The 16,870-nt window shown below is 51.2% G+C and overlaps 1 protein-coding gene across 2 annotated transcripts in view; it reads left to right on the top strand.

Annotated features, from left to right (window-relative positions):
* Nucleotides 1–1,683: 1,683 nt before the first annotated feature.
* SPSB4 (splA/ryanodine receptor domain and SOCS box containing 4) overlaps nucleotides 1,684–16,870 on the top strand; it is a 77,401-nt gene continuing 62,214 nt past the window's right edge. Inside the window, exons 1-2 of one of the 2 annotated variants that reach the window (XM_087430472.1) lie at nucleotides 1,684–2,324; nucleotides 8,679–8,779. The gene's annotated coding sequence lies outside the window, so the exon portion shown is untranslated. The remainder of the gene's footprint in view (nucleotides 2,325–8,678; nucleotides 8,780–16,870) is intronic. The other variant, XM_004419304.3, reaches the window with a different exon arrangement.

Below are 16,870 nucleotides of genomic sequence, written 5' to 3'. Positions count from 1 at the left end.
GGGTCCAGGTGGAGAAACCGTGAGCTTTGAAAGTCTTCTTTAAACTCCCCTTTGCTTCTGATCTTCTCTCCTCAGATTTTCTTTTCTTGCTCCACAGTCGTGTCCAAGGCCCCCACAGCAGCTTGCCCAGTAGGTGTTCCAGGAGCTTCCTGATGGGGCACAGGAAGGGCTGCTGTGCCGATTCCTGACAATGCAGTGAGCATGAAGCTAGGTCAGAACTGCCATCCGGGTCAGTTCACATCACATTTACTCAATAGCTGTTCTGCGCTAGGCACAGGGGATCCAGAGATGTGTCAAATACAGATCCTTGCCCTCCGGGGGGTTCACAGTCTTAGGAGGGAGACAGACTTGTAAACTGGCAATGACAAAACAGTAGAATAAGTGCAATAAATACTTGATCAACACACCTTTTTGCCACCCCGCCACGCTGCCCTGGTTCATGAAGCATCCTCTTTTGCTTGGACCGTTTCAGTAGCTTCCAAGCTGGTTTCCTCCATCCACCCACTCTGCTGCTGTGAGATCTTTCTGGAATGCAAATCTGACAGTCACTATCCTGGCTAAAGGCCTCTCCAGCTGACCTTGGGGAAAGGCCAATGTCTTTGGATGGCCCCCAAGACCCTAGCCACTGTCTATCCCTCCAGTTTCGTCTTACCACTTTCTGCTCTCATACAATAGGCTCTGTGCTGTGGTAGTACCTAGCCAGGTGACCATCCTTTTCCCCTGCCTCCAGGAGCTAATTCGTGTAGCCACCTCCACTAGGAAGCATTCCCAGATTGCCCTTCCCAGTCCGGGGAAGGAGCCCCAGAGCCTCCACTAAAAATTTCCTTCCCTGGCAAACTGTCTTTACTCGTCTGTGTCCTGATGAAATGGGCGCTCTGCATCTCGGCTCTTTGGTGCCTTGCACAGAGGGGGCTAGTGTCAAACCAAATGATTGTGGAATGGAACTGAAGTCAATTCTGGGAGCACAGACGAGGGCACCCAGACCAGGAACTTTCAGTTTCCTCAAGGAAGCACAGATGCTAGAAGCACCCTACCGGCCTCCGCTCTGGCCACGCCCTCTTCCTCATCTCTCAGCTCGCATTCTTCGCCACGAAGCAGCCCACCCTCAGCGCCGGTAGCCCGCAGAACAGAGACCCACCTCCCTGCGCCTCAGGTGGGCAGGGAAGACTCTGTGAGGCAGGTGCGGTATGAAATTGGACTTTAAAAGAAGAGACGAGTTGGAGCCTGATCTTAAAAAATAAAGTGTGGACACGTGTCTGAAGAAGAGGCTATTAAACATCCTCTTTCCCTGGCTGCTATTTCCCACGTGCGTTGGGTAAAGACGCCAAAGCTGCCGAGTGACTGTGGGTGTCTCCTCCCCCTCAGGGGCACCCACCCAGGCGCTCCCGGCTTGAATGAATGGGGGAGGACCCGCGCGCGTGAATGAGTGCGTGAGTGAGGGAGTGCGCGGGCCGGCGGGCGGGTGAATGGCGACCGCGCCGACTCGACACCGGCGCGGGCGCGGGCTCCATTTCCCTCTCCCGCCAGCTGGTGGCCTCGGGAAGGTGGCGGCGCCGGCAGCGGCCCGAGCTGGGACGGGCCGGGGCGCGGGATGGTGGGGGAAGGGGCGTTCCCGGCGGCCGCGCCTTCCGCGGCTATTGGATTAGTGGCCTTCAGGGATGAGCTCAGCCGGATCGGCTTTCAGCTGCAGCCTCCGGGCCGGCCGGGAAGGCGGGGAGCGGGCGGCGGCGGCGGAGGAGGGGGAGGCGGCGGCAGCTGCAGCATCCAGAGCTGGTCGCGGCGGCCGGCGCGCCCCGCGCACAAAGGCGCCCAGCCCCTGGGGAGGGCGATGAGCGCACCGCAGCCCGGGCCCGGGCCCCAGCTCCAGCCACCGCTGCGTGCGCCCCGGGCGCGGGGGAAGACGCAGGGCGCGCCAGGGGCCGGCGGCCGAGGCGCGGCCCGTGCGCCCTGAGCTCGGTCCTCGCCGCCCTCCGGCTTCAGCGCGGAGCTTCGGAACGGCTAAAGCGCGGGCCTTGGCGTGCCCCCGGGATCCGAGCAGGAGGGCGCTTCCCTACTCCCACCCGCTCTCCCGCCCCCTCCCGCCGCGCCGAGCGCCAACTTCCCCAAGAACGCTCCAACTCCAGGCCACCCTGCCGGGCAGAGGGGGAGCTGCTGCTGGGCACCAGCCGTGAGGACGCGCCCCTGGCCGCGGGGAACGAGCCGGCATCTTCGGGGTCGCTCGGGCGCCCCTGAGTGGGCGGCAGTGGCAGACGCCTCTCCCCGGAGTCCAGGACCTGCCCGCGCTGGCTACTCCTTTAGGGCAGGCACTCGCCCTCTCTTTTATGGTAAGTATTCTCCAGCTTCTGGTGAGGGGCGCCCTGGGGCGCGCGAGAGCCAGTAGCCAAGATCTGACCGCGCGGACCTCGTGCGGGCCGGCACTAGCCACTGCCGGCGCTCCCGGCGTGAGTTCCGTCCGAGTCCCCGGGAATTCCTCTCTGCCGGCTGTGGCAGTCCAAGCTGGTCGGTTCGCGTGCAGCCTTGGGGGTCTTGGGGCCGGCGCCTGGTGCCGCGGGTTCGAAGCCTGCTGCTTCTCTGCGTAATGGAGACAGCGCAAAAAACAGCCCCCGAGTTACCCTGCCTGGAGGCAAGGTCCGTCATTCGCTGGCTGGGTGACCTTGGGCAAGGTGCCAAACCTCGGTTACCTCATCCGTAGGATGGGGATGATAATGGTACCTGTTGTACAGGAGTATTGGTAGGATCTGTGAGGTGGTGCTTGTAACATACGTAGACCTGTGTCGGGCTCGTAGGAAGCACTCAATCAAATGTTAGCGAGCATTATTGTTGGCTGTGTGAGCCCCAGCGTGTCATCCAACTTTCCTGAGCTGCAGCAGCTCCCTGGTCTATGTAATGCGGACAATAAATTCTGGGGGTCTGTTCGTCGGGGCTGGGGGTATTCCGAGCGGTGGAAGTCAAGCGCCTGGCACGCAGTAGGCGCTGGCGAAGTGGTGGCTGTCGTTACCGTTTATTCTTGACGCTGGGTGGTGAGGCTGGTCGCCCGGCCCGCGCGCTGCTCTGGGCCGGTTCCTGGCCGTGCTTGGTGACAAACTTGGCGATGCTCAGGAAGGGAGGGGGTCGCGGGCTCCGCAAGTCGCGGGCGGGGGGTGGGGTCTGGGAAGGAGGGAGGAGGCCAGAGCCTGGAGCGCGGCAAATGTGTCCGCCCGCCCGGTTAGCGCAGGATGCACCGCGGGCTCCGAGCCAGGAGGGGACGCCAAGCCCAGGACCTCTCCCTGGCGGGAGAAGCGGGGGGAGTGACGGCTCCCGCCTCCGGATGGCCGAGCGTGGGCTGTGGCGGACTGGAAGCGAGAGGAGGGCACTTCTTGTACCGCTGTCGTGAGGAGGTGGCGAGCTCTCGGCTCTGGAGTCGGGCCTGAGTTCGAATTGCGCCCTCACCACGAGCCCGCGGTGTGACCTTGGGCAAGTACTCTAATCTCTCCCAGCTGAGTTTCCTCTTCTGCCCCCATCCTCCTCCTGGGGAGCTTGGGGGTCAAGGCAGGAGTTCTCTCCTCTCTAGGAATCTGAGCCCCATCCTTCCACACTCCCCGCGCGCACCCCCCACCCCACCCCGCCCCCGGCAATCTGATGCGCCTAAATCAGCAAGACGTGAAATGTTATGCCAGAGCCTCAGGGAAACGCTACGAACAGGAGAATTCAGGATCTGCCCACCGTCCTGTCACTGCCCTGTGGGAAGAGATCAGTGCACTAGACTCTCCCAGGCTCTGTTTGCTCACCTTGGCCCCTCTATCCTCCAACCAAATCCTGCAGCTTCTGTCACTCCAGCTGTTGGGAGATCCCTCCTCAATCCCCAAAACCTTCATTTTTCTTTTTTTTTTTTTTAAGAGCGCTGCTAATGAATGGAGTTTGTAGAAAGACAAAGTGTCAACAGCATGGCATAAGTGCACCTTACATGGGGCATATTCCTCTGAGACACATACCCTCTGATTGATTCCATTTTTTTTAACTTCCTTAAAAAGTAGTAATGAAATGAATTTAAGCCACCTTTGACAAACAGCAAACAAAATTCAACTCTCTGGCCATTCCACTCAAATATTTCTCCAGTTTGTATTTCTATTTTATTTGAAAGACTGATAAATTCAATTATATATTTATAAATCTGCAGAGAAAAGAAATCACCATAAACAGTTAAAAGACATATGACAATCTGGGGAGAGAATTGCCACTCCTGTCACAAAGAGCTCATCTCTTTAATGTGTAAAATGTTCCTCAAGTCAACAAGCAGAAGACCAAAAACGGACAAAGACCATAAACAGTTCACATACACAAAATGAAATCAAAATTATACTTAAACATGTGGCAAGGTGCTCTACCTCACTCAATAAAAATGCAAGTTAAAACTACAGTAAGATACAGTTTTTTCGAGTATCAGATTAACAAATAGTAATAACCATGTATCAGAAACATCTTTTAAAAATGTAACTAGACCAAATCCCTCCCTACCTTAGAACCTCCTCAGTATAGTCTAGATGCCCCCAGGCCCTCCAGGTCTGATGACTGTCCCCTCCCCTCCTTTCTCACCATTTTCCCCTCTCATTATCTTCACCCCTGGACTTTTTGGGTTTGCTCCAACACTCTAAGGAGTTTTTCGTTTTCTGTTCCTCCTGCATAGGCTACTTTTCCCCTTAGCTTTTCTTAAGACTGGCTCCTTCTACTCATTTAGGCAGGCCTGTCCTTGGGGTACTGCACTCCTACCCCAGGAAGTGGCCAAGGCCTGGGCCAGTGCACAGCTGCTCGCTTCTTTGGGAAAAGACCCAGTACAACTCACCACACAGGGGCACTTAATTTTCTCCAACTTGCCTGACCTCTTGTCAAATAGTGACCAATAGGTCACTTCTTTGTTGGCACAGGAATGAAAGCTCTCAGGCAGCCCCCCACTAGAAGAGACCACTCCAAGTGGAAAATCAGTGGGAGGTACCTGGAGCGAAGTTACTAGAAGTCTTTGCCTCATAGTCATCTTTAAAAATAAATACATAAATGTGTGCACTTAACTTATGTGAACATAACCATACACACTTGGTAAAAACGATCAACAGTAAAAAATAAATAAAACAGCAACCCATTTTTAATATAACCTGGTCCCTAAATAAGTCAACTGGTTTATCTGCTGCCGCTCAGCTCAGAAAATAGGGATCTGTTCCGAGGCTGTAGGAGAAACAGTTGTGTGTGCTGAGCTCTTTGGGGAAGAGGGTGGCAAACCCAAATCAGGTATCACGAACCTGTGGACCTTCAGAAGGACTTTCCAGGGCAGTGTTGATTGCATGCGATTTTTGCTTCACATATTGAGTTTAGAACTTAATCCCCACTTAAAATGGGTACCATAATTATTATAAGAAGTTTGTTGTTAGAAATGCAAACTTTACAGGAGATGAGGAGCGGATAGTCCTTCTTCACTCCAACAAATGCTTTTGAATACTACCAGACTGGCTGAGTGTTGTGGGAGGTAGAGGCTAGTTGGGCGAGGGCTTCACCAGCAAGAAATGCAGCACGTGGTGCAGAAGACAGCAAGGACGAGGAGGCAATGGGATGGAGGACTGCTACAGAGACTGCCCAGCCCGCTTAGGGGTGGGGAAGAGTGAAAGGCTATCAGCCAGGTAGGGGAAGGTGGGAAGGCTCCAAGGACCCCAAGGTGTGGAAGGGATGTGGTGCCTGGGGGAGTCTAGCATGGCTGGTCTACAGTGGGCAGTGCTGGGAGACTGGCCTGGAGAGAGATCTGAAGGACTCTTGTGTGCTAAGCTAAGGGGTGCAGCTTCTTCCTGGAGAAGCCACCTAGAGGGTTGAACGAGAAGACAGGGAGAGGGGGAGCTTGGTCAGATTTATCCCTTGGCAGCATGAAGGGTGGGTTGTGGGGCACAGCCTGGAGTCAGGGAGCCCTGTTAGGAGAGTGTTGCAGTAATCCAGGCAAGGTCTGAGCTAAGGGCGAGCTGAAAGCATTGAGTGAGGGAGACAGAAAGACAGGGGGATCCACGGCAGCCCAGGATGTGTGGATTCCGAGGTGCTGGTGGGCCACCAGATATCTGACATCTGGAAAGGGTGGACGTGCCCACGGGGGAAGGCTTATGGTGGGAAGAGGCCAGCTGGCTTTACAAGGTGGTTTGAAGGAGCTCCTAGTTTGGGGTGGTCAGAGGCTTCCAGGTCGGTGGGTCTGGTTCTGAGGAGAGAAGGCAGGGCTGGAGACCCAGTTGGGGAGAATCTGCAGAGGACTGAAAATGCTGGTTATCAGAGAAGATGCAAGGAGAGAGAGAGGAGCAGAAACTGAAGATGTGACCCAGGGGGCGCCCCATTTATGGGGCAGGCAAGGTGGACCCTGGAGCCGGAAGGCGGCAGGAAGCTGCCGTGAGCTCTACACCTCCATGGCTGGTGTGCCCAGAGGGAGAGGCCCAGAGTAGCTCCAAAGTCACCCCCCTGGATTTGAGTGCTGTGAAATGCCATTTATGGTGAACCTGGAGCTCTGCCTTCTCCAGAAAGGAGCAGGGCTTGGTCCAGTTAGCCAGGCCACTTGTCAGCCATGTACTATGAGACACGCGAGTCCCACAGGTTCCTGGGGCCGAAGGACTCCCTCCCACCTGGGGCTCCCTCTCTTCTCTCTCTCTCTGGGTTTCCTCACCATCCCCTCTTTCTCTCTAGTTTCTCCCTTGGTATCTCAAAAACGCTCCCAGAGACACCTCAGGCTTGAGAGAAGGACCTTCAGAAATCCCAGCAGGGCCCTATTATGATCTAGATCCAGCCTGAGGCATGAATAGTTTTGCTTTTCTTTAAGCATCCTGAGTTTTCAGATAACCAGTTATATTAAGTGGGCCAAGTTCAGCTTGGGAGATAAATGAAGGGCTGGACATGAAGATTCTTGTGTTTTCTTCATAGAAGTTTTCCCAAGAAGATCCCATTATGCAGCATCCTCCCTCATGCCCTCTCTTCCAGCTCTGCTCCGGCCCGAGCCATGCTGGGCCTCACAGAGGCCAGCCGTCCTGCAGACCACCCACCTGTGCCTGGGGTGACCAGGCTTGCCAGGGCTGCATGTGCACGTAGGGCCTCTGGGCTCGCTGCCTCAAAGGTGTGTCTCTTTCAAATGACCTTGCAGAGCATGCTGGCCTGGTCACCGCCCAGCAAACCTCCTTCATCCTGTCCGCTGCTCTCCTCGCTGGCTGACAGCCTGAGCCTCCGCCTTGGGGGCTTCTGGCTCCGTCACGCATGGGAGGATTCCCATGGAAACCCCAGAAGAAGGAGAGGCTCGGGAAAGCCTCATTGATTCACGCTCCAGGAAGACAGGCGGTGGACGGTTCCACCTGGGACTGGACAGATGGCTCTCTTTGTGAGCTCTCGGGAAGAAAGGGCTTGGCCAGCAGTTCTAGCATGAGCTCCGTGCATGTATATAGAGGGGAAAAGCTAATGGATGTCTGTGAATAAAAGCTTGGGAGTTCTTCAGTTCATTCACCATTGGTAGGTTTATTCTGAATTAGCATCTTTTAATAAAACAGCCCCTCTTCTTAGTATTTGTAGTAAGAAAATCTTAAAAACATCCCAGTGGAGCCAGGTCCAGGCAGATATCTTTGGCACCGTAGTCCAGAGACGAGAACTGAGGAATGGAGACGTAAATGAATTGCCCATGCCCACAGAGCTCTGCACTCCGGCTCATGCTCGGTGGAGGTTCTTTCTAAGGCAGCAGGTTGCTGTCATTCCTCTGCTCACACCTGTGCATTGCGTAGATGTTCACCCACCACTTTGTCTGGGCCAGAGCCACACAAAGTCCTGGGGTCTCCAGTGAGGAGACCCAGCCCTGCTCTTGAGGTGTCCCCCGTCTGGTGGGAGGGAGGCAGCTGAGGAGACATCCTGGCCCCTTACGATAAGTCTGTGGTGGAGGCAGGTACAGCGGCTCTGAGAGCAGGGGGGTGGGGAGCTCCCCAGAGGCGTTGGTACCCGAGCTGAATGAATTACCCAGATGTGTGCGGGTGGGGGGTGTGCAGGGAGAGGGAAGGGAGGAAGGCAGCAGCATGTCAGGACCCGGATGTGTGGGCCTACCAGTGCCTGTGGGGAAATTCAGGAGGTTGGTGGGGATGCGGTGAAGGCGATGCAGAGGGAGATGGGCCCGGGAAGCATCGTGGAGGGTTTTGGGAGGGTTAGGGGTAGGAATCTGCTCTTTATCCTGAAAGCCGTGGAGAGCCTGTGGAGGATTTTAAGCAGGGAGCATGAGTCGATGAGTTTTGCATTTTACAGGTGCTGTGGAACATGTTTGAAAGCAATGTGCCTTCTATTAAAGGAATTCAAAGGGTATCAAACCGCTCTGCTTTTTTTTTTTTTTTTTTTGGTGAGGAAGATCAGCCCTGTGCTAGCATCTGCCAATCCTCCTCTTTTTTTTGCTGAGGAAGACTGGCCCTGGGCTAACATCCGTGCCCATCTTCCTCCACTTTATATGGGACACCGCCACAGCATGGCTTGCCAAGCGGTGCGTCAGTGCGCGCCTGGGATCCGAACTGGCGAGCCCTGGGCTGCTGCAGTGGAGTGCACGCAGTGACCGCTTGCGCCACCCGGCCGGCCCCCAAACCGCTCTGCTTTTTACCAGACCTGTCACTGACCTCTTTGGTGTGAGCTCTCCGTAGAGGGATGTGATCCGGTCTTATACTTTCCTGCAGCCCCAGATCCCCAGGGAGACATCATTACTGCTGGTTAAAAGAAGAAATGAAGTCTGCCCCCACCCCTACTCCCCAAGACTGAAGCCAGAGGCCACACTGAGGTGAGGACACTTCACCCAGTCATTACCAATTCCTGCGGCAGCCATGTCCCCTGGCAGACCCCGTGCCTGGGTGAGCCCAGCCAGACAGGCTGCTGAGAATGGGATCCTGGGCCTCTGAAGACTGAGTATCACATTTTGCAAACCACCGAGGCTCCTTAAGCGATGTGACATCAATGCTTCATGTCTCCTCATTTCCCTGTCAGGTCGTAACACCCACCAGGGTCCTGGGGAGGGCAATTGGCAATTGGAGTTTTTGTTTTCTTGCTCAGCCATCATTGAAGCCCCTGGGTGGATCCTTCTGGATAATGTCATTAAGCATCCCCATCCAAGCATGGCCTAAGAAATTAAATTTGGTTTGGGGGGCAATGTGATGGAGGCACCCACAGGCCTTGTTCAGTATGCCCTCTGCTTACTGGAGTGAGAGACGGTGTTATTCCTACCAGGAAGAGACTGCTGTATCTCCTGTGTGCCTGGCCCAGTGCCATGTGCTATGGTGGAGACAAGAAGAGAAATGTGATAAGCACTTACTCCCTCTGGAGAGAAAGGGCAGGGACTGAGCCTGACTTGGCCACTGCTGTGTCCCTAGCTCTCAGCAGCACGGAGCATGGCACATGGCAGGCATCCACTGTGTTTGTTGAATGAATAAATGAGGAATGGAAGCAGGGAGGGTGCACAGCAGCATCTAACAAAGGAGCAGACTGGGTACAGCCAAGAGTCAGCTGCTGAGAGGCTGTGACCATGGTAGTGGCAGAACTAGGCCCTGTGTCCCCATCCCTGACTCCAGCTCTGGCCCTTTCCCTGCCCCATCCTCTAAAGCCAGCAGAAAGTGAAACCTCCCGGAAGCCCAGCGTCTCCTCTCCACACCCAGGCGTGTACTCCGCCCTGTCTTCAAAGCACTATGCCTGTGTCTGTGTATGCGGGAAGCAAAGGAGCCCAGCGGAAAGCCACCTGTCCTCAGAGGAATGTCCCTCGAGGTAGAAAAAAGCAGATCAGCAAGACCAAAAAGTCCTGGCTGGCTCAGGGTGGACAGAGGTGTGGGTTAGGCACCTAGAGGCCCAGTGGATCAGGGCAGGCTTCCTGGGGGAGGTGAGGCTCTCAGGCAGGATTGGGGAGGTGAGGAAGGAAGGACTAGGACCCTGCTCACCTGAACAAAGACACAAAGTCCAACCTGTGACCCTGGTTTAGGACTTGAGACTCTGCATTAGTAGCTTCCTGTCTCCCAGCTCCCGCCTTGGCCTTGTCTTCAGCTGGTCATTCTGTCCCTCGATCCTGATCCTGACCGTGCCCTTGACAGCTTCCACAGGACTAAAACCAAGTCACTTAGCTCCTCTTTTTTCTTGTGTTAGCTCAGCCACCCGTTGCAGGAGACCATAGGAGCTGGACCTTCTCTGGGGCGAGGACTGCAGAGGCAGCGAGTCCCGGTTGGGCGCAGGGGAGGCGAGGGCAGAATAGAGCCCTCGCTGCAGGCCAGGATCGGGGCTAGAAGCTGGGGACCCAGCAAATCAGACGTAGTCCCCTGCTGTTGAGCACGTGCACCGATCGCCATCCTTTGCTGCTATGACCCGCTCTGCCCTTCGCTTCTGTAGCTGAATCCTTGTGCATGCCCATGGCCGTTTCTTCAGGGTGCATTCAGGGGTTGAACTGGCAATGTCGGGGGACACACACCATTTACTGGGTGCCTCCTGGGTGCCCTGTGCCCTTCCAGACGTCTCCCCTGATCCTTGCCAAGGCAGGCAAGGTTGGCACATAGTTAGCAGCACTCTTCAGATGAGGCTCAGAGGGTGAAGTCCTTGCCCAGAGCCCAACGGACAGGCAGGGATTCAACCCCTGCACTGCCTTATACTACACCGTCACTAGTTTTCCTTGGTGATGGCCATTAGCGGACGTGAGCACTCCACTGTGGGCCTTGTCTTGGGGCGACCGGCAGAGGGGCTGTCTGTTATACGTCCACCTTGCCACACCCCCAGTCTGGGCAGCCTTTGAGATCCCCGCCTGCCACTGATGGCGCAGAGGCCTTAGGCCCGAGACTGCAGCCAAGAGGGACCTTGGCCTCAGCGACCTGGCGTGGGTCTCCTCTGGGGCTGCTGCTTGGCTGTTGCTTTCAGACATGTTAAATGTATCTCATCAACAACAACAACTCCAAAGTTGGGATGGTTGTGCACAAGGATAAAGCAGTTTCCCTTAGAAATGTCCTGGGTGGGCCACACAGAGCTGATTACAGCCGGTGCCGTGGAGAGGCCCTGTTCTAAACAGTGTGGAGGAAGATGGGCAAGCACAGGCTTGTCCAACCGTAGCCCTGGCGTCCATCCCAGCCCTGCCACTACTGCCTGCGTGACCCCAGGGAACCTCTCTGAGCCAGCTTCCTCTTGAGTAAAGGGGCAAATGCCTCGTGGTGCCCGTGAGGCGGCTGTCATGCCGCCTGGCACAGTCAGTGTGGATATTTAAGGTTAGTGATGGAGAGAGCACAGGGGAGTGGAGGCAGCAGGGACTTGGGGTTCAGGCTACCCAGGGTGGAACCAGCTCTACCATCTTTAGCCCTGTGACTTTGGTCAGGCTATTTCCCCTCGGAGCCTCAGTTTCCTGTCTGGTAGAATGAGAGCATAAGGTGCCTTTAAGTGAATGACAAAAGTGGCAGATTCCCGGGCCGGCCCGGTGGCTTAGCGGTTAAGTGTGCGCGCTCCGCTACTGGCGGCCCGGTTTGGATCCCAGGCGCGGACCGACGCACCGCTTCTCAGGCCATGCTGAGGCCGCGTCCCACATACAGCAACTAGAAGGATGTGCAGCTACGACATACAACTATCTACTGGTGCTTTGGGGGAAAAATTAATAAATAAAATTATAAAAAAAAAAAAAAGTGGCAGATTCCCCACCCGCTCTCCTCCCAGTCAGCCGCCCTTGGGCAGTATGTACACACCTACAGAGACGGCCCCTGGTGAGGGTCGGTTCTGTTGACCGAATCCCCGCTACACGCCCTGTATCTCTCACAGGTTATCGTGCTTATTTCTCATAACCTGTCTGAGGCTCAGGGCCAGGTGGAGGTCAGTATGAAGCTCTGCAGTGAGTAGAGAAAAGCAAGTTGTCTTGTAAACCTGAACTGGAGTGTCCAGTTTTCTTATAGACACAACTGGTCCTCAGCTCTGTTTGGGCCCTTCAGGGTAAATGCCCCACCCCCTCCCCCTCCCCTCCCTCTCCGTCCACGGTCATGGCAGCACACCACACACAGTTCTGCACCCGTTTGTCTGACTTCAGTTATCTGTTAGATCTTCCATACCTGTACATTCTTTTCTCTAGCTGCATAGTCTTCCATCACATGGTTACCATCATTTATTTAGCCTGTCTTTAGTTGGAGTTTTTCCCAATATTTTGCTATTACAAACAATGCTGCATATATATATATATGTAATACATATAACATTTTATATACACATGTTTTAGGTATTATACATAATACATATTATATATGTATTGTGTGTTATACGTATATATGTAGTTTTGCACATTTAATACTGAATAAATACTGGACGTGGAATTGCTAGGTCAAAGGTATGTGCATTTGCAATCCTGAGAGATGGTGCTCATTTGCCATCCACTGAGGTGACACCATTTTACCTTCAGTTCAGCAATGTGTGAGCCTGTCTGCTTCTCCAGGAAGATGTTATCCAGCTCTCTGATCTCCTCTAATCTGATAGACAAAAACGGCGTTTCACTGTGGTTCTAACTTGTTTCTCTTTTATCAGGCATTTTGTCGAACATCTTTACAAAAGAGCCATTTGTTTATCTTGTGTGAACTATTTGTCATATCTTTCCACATCCTGCATTTGGGTTGGTCTTCTCTTACTCATTTGTAGGAGTTTGTCATATAATTGTCTGTGATTTGTGTCACATATATTTCTGCATATTAAAACAACAAACAAATCAAGCTTCTTTGACGAGTGCTTTTTGCTAGACCATTTGGTTATTTCCCATTTTCATTTCTTGTTTCACGTTTCTGTGTCTTCTCCTCCCCACCCTTTTAAATGATTAGATTAAATTGGTAATAATTAAATATTAAATTATATTGTTTATGTTTCATTGTTTTTTTATTTAGTCATTGAAGTCATGCATTTAAAAATATTTAGTAACATGTGAAAATATTAATTATTTAATTTTAGGTGAAATAACCTGAATAAAGGCCCATGATGCCAATTTTTATTTATTTTTTAATTTATTTTTATTATTTTTTTGGTGAGGAAGAGTCACTCTGAGCTAACAGCTGTTGCCAATCCTCCTCTTTTTGCTGAGGAAGATTGGCCCTGGGCTAACATCCGTGCCCATCTTCCTCCTCTTTATATGTGACACGCCTGCCACAGCATGGCTTGATACACGGTGCATAGGTCCGCACCCTGGATCCAAACCTGCAAACCCCAGGCCACCAAAGCGGAGTGCGAGAATTTAACTACTATGCCACTGGGCCCACCCCATGATGCCAATTTTTAAAAAGAAAATTCACAAATATTTTGTAGACAAAGAAAGAATAAAATGAAATAATCCAAATGCTAACAATGTTTATATCTGGTTAATGAGATGGGAGGTTTTAGTTTCTGTACATTTTTTCAATTTTCCAAAATTTAGAAATTGATTTAATGTTTTTTAATTAATAGACTTTAATTTTTAGAATAGTTTTAGATTTATAGACAAACTAAGCAGACAGTACGGAGAGTTCCCACATACTCACACCCAGTTTCCCCTATTACTGACATCTAACATTAGTATGGGGCATTAATCACACTAATGAGACAATATTAATACAATGTTATTAACTAAAGGCCATACTTTATTCAGGTTTCCTTAGTTTTTATCAAAATCCTTTTTCTGTTCCAGGATTCCATCTAGGACACCACAGTACATGTAGTTGTCATGTCTCCTTAGGCTCTTCTTGGCTGTCACAGTTTCTCAGACTTTCCTTCTTTGATGCCTTAACCATTTTGAGCAGTACTGGTCAGGTATTTTGTTGGATGCTCCTCAACTAGAGCTTGTCTTACGTTTTTCTCATGATTAGAGTGGGGTTATGGGTTTGGGGGAGGAAGACTGTAGAGGTAAAGCGTTCTTTCATTACTTCCTATCAAAGATACATACTATCAAAATGATAGATTAATATAATAGATAATATAATTAATAACAATATAAGAGATAACATAATATGATAGATTAAATGATTGAATTAAATGGTTGATATGTTTTATTGGTTTTGTTTTTGTGTTATTTTTTTCCCAAAGAACAAGCTCACAGATTTCTTGATTAGTTCTATTTTCTATTTTATTATGCTTAATTTGTGTATTTTCATTATTTTTTATTTGCTAATATAAGTACACCAGCCATGATTTCCTCTGAGCACCACTTTAGTGGGATCCCACGAGTTCTAGTATATGGAATGTTTTTGATTGTTCTTATTTTCTAGATATTCTGCAATGTCTATATAGATCTCTTTTGTGATCTGAGTTGTTTAAAAGCGAGTTTTAAAAAATGTCCAAGTGGTAGGGTTTTGTATCTATAGTTTTGTGATTAATTTCTAGTTTTTCTTCTGTGTTATCAGATTCTGTATTATTTTTGGTGAGGTTTTATTTGTGGCCTATGGGAAATTTTTTGAAATATACATCAATTAAATGTCTTATTAATTTTGCAATTTTGGTTTTTCTGTGTATTTAGCTAATTTGGCCCATTGATCTGTCATGAGCTAAAAGAGGTGAATTAGAATCACCTCCCTCTACTGTGGATCTGTCTGTCTTTCCTTGTATTTCCTGTAGCTTTTGCTCTGAATTTTGGTGCTATTTGGTGTGTTAGATCTTCAATTGCGGATTGTATTCTTTATTATTATAAAATGTTCATCTTTGTCTCATTTAAAATCTTTTGCCCTGAATTCAGCCTTACTTGCTGATATTAAGGTTCCAGCGTCTGCTTAGTTGAGGTAGCACTTACCTCAAATGTATGTGTCTTTCCTTCGTTTCCAACATTGTCCCATCCTTTACTTTGGGGATGTCTCTTCCATGTAGCAAAGGTCGTGGGTTTTGTCTTATTCCCCCTTAGAATCTTTTCTTTCTAGTAGTTTATTATGGCCATTCATTGACGTAGCGAGTATTTTGGCCTAGTTTTACTATCATATTCTACGTCTTTGTGTCTTTGCTTCTTTGCTTCTAACAGCAAAATCTTTCAGTATATGGTCTGTTTTATTTTGTGTTGTATTCTTTCTGACAATTTGGAAGGTTTTCATTTTACTTTTAGTCTTCTGAAGGTTGCCTTTATAACTATGTAGAAATGTATGTAATCTTTTTTTTAATAAGATTGTTGTCTCCCTTCTGAAATAAGTGAGCCCAAAATTAGTTTACAAATTTGGTCACAATTTTCATCTGCTTTGTGACAGCTTTTTTTCTGGTGAATTTTCTTGGTTTGCTGACTTTTTTCCTGTTCTTTATTTCTCCTCGAGCATCTTTGACTCTATCATGTGCTGGTTCCTCTTTGAGAGAGGCACATCTTTTAGGATCCTCATTTTGCAGGGGATGCATCTGGAGGAGGTGCCAGGAAGTGTTTTAGGAGAGCAGGATTGCTCCCTGGTTCGCGATAACATTGTTCACAGGACTGCGGCAGCGGTTTCTTTTAGCTTCTACCCAGACAGCAGAGATCTGCAGCTATGGGCTCCCCCTAGCTCAGGCCCTTCTCCCGCTCTGCCTCACCAACAGGCTGCTTCCTGTGAAGATGGCAGGCCTGTGGTCTTCTCTGTTAGCCCTGCCTTCCTCCGTCCTCAGGGCGCAGAGGCAGCTCCCACTGCCAGACCACATAGCCTGTCCCCATTGTTCCTAATTAGGAATCACTGCTTTTTTCCTCAAGGAAGTGCCAGCTAAAAGAACTCTGCCACAGGTGTCTGCTGCAGGTGTTCCCCTCCACCACGTCGGGTCTCGGCTGCTTCAGACAGCCCTTCACCGTTTCTGGCAACCTTTCCTTATGAGCTGTGGTCCGGGTTACAGATGTGTTCTAGCTGTGAGGAAGACGGAATTTACATTTCTGTTGTTCTTTCTCCTTTATTTTGGGTGATTTTGGATATGGACAGGAGTAACTTTATTCTGCTATCTTAGAACTGTCTAGTGCTGCAAACTTCTGTGTGTTCTGGTGTTCCCCCAGATTAGACACCGGCCAGAGCTCTCTGGATAGGGCTGCCTAAGCCGAAGCTGGGCTCTGACAAGAGAAAGGAAAGAAAACGGGAAGAAGAATACAACAGGAGGGTTAGAAAAGAAATCCAGTCTAGCCGCCTGTGCTCTGTGGCAGGGGGTTCCTTCCTTCTTCACCTGCACTTTGGCTGGGAGTGTGCCCCCGTGTGGGTGGGAGGTCGTGGCCGGGCAGAACAGGGCATGAAAAACGCCCGTCTCCTGGTCCGTCTCAGGGGACGTTGTTCTAAGCCTAGCAGCTCTCAGGCCAGGGAGGGGAGGGCACAGGCCTCTGCTCTGGATGGGCTGCAGGGCTCAGCCTTCCATCTCTCCCCACACCCAACGCCCACCCAAGCAACCCATCACCCTGGGTTCTGGCTGGTCTCCTAGTGATGGTGGCCAAGTCCTCCTCCCTGAAAACGAGGATCCTGCCTCAGAGGAGTTTGTCAAAGGTCAATGCTGTTACTGCTGTTTAAATGCCCAAAGAAAGGGCTTCCCCATTCTAAGGGAAGGGGTCCATGCGGGATGCCCAGAGGATAGAGCCAGAAAGGAAAACCTGCCCGCAGAGTCTCAGGCCCAGCCCTTTATATTATTGTCTCTCAGATTTCCACACCACCCTGAGGGAGCATTTTATCCCCATTTTACAGATGAGGAAACTGGAGTCTCAGAAAGGCTGAGACCTTCCTGTGGACACACAGCTAAAAGATGAGCAGAGGGATTTGGATGCAGGTCTGTCAGCTCCAGAGCCTGGACACCAGCTCCCTTACTCCCCTGCCCCCTGTGCCCCTTCCCATGGAGACCCCACCCCATCCTCAGATGGTTACCTTGTGTCCACATCCACATCCCTGGGTGACCTTGTGGTTCCTCGCTCTGTGTCCTGCTCCTCAAGCCTGGGTGCACTTTGGATGCTATTTAA

Source organism: Ceratotherium simum, chromosome 5 (assembly GCF_057802395.1).
Source record: "Ceratotherium simum simum isolate JZ-2026a chromosome 5, ASM5780239v1, whole genome shotgun sequence".
NCBI lineage: Eukaryota > Metazoa > Chordata > Mammalia > Perissodactyla > Rhinocerotidae > Ceratotherium > Ceratotherium simum.
The sequence above is the reverse complement of the archived record's forward strand: the minus strand, read 5'-3'. Positions and strand labels throughout refer to the sequence as shown.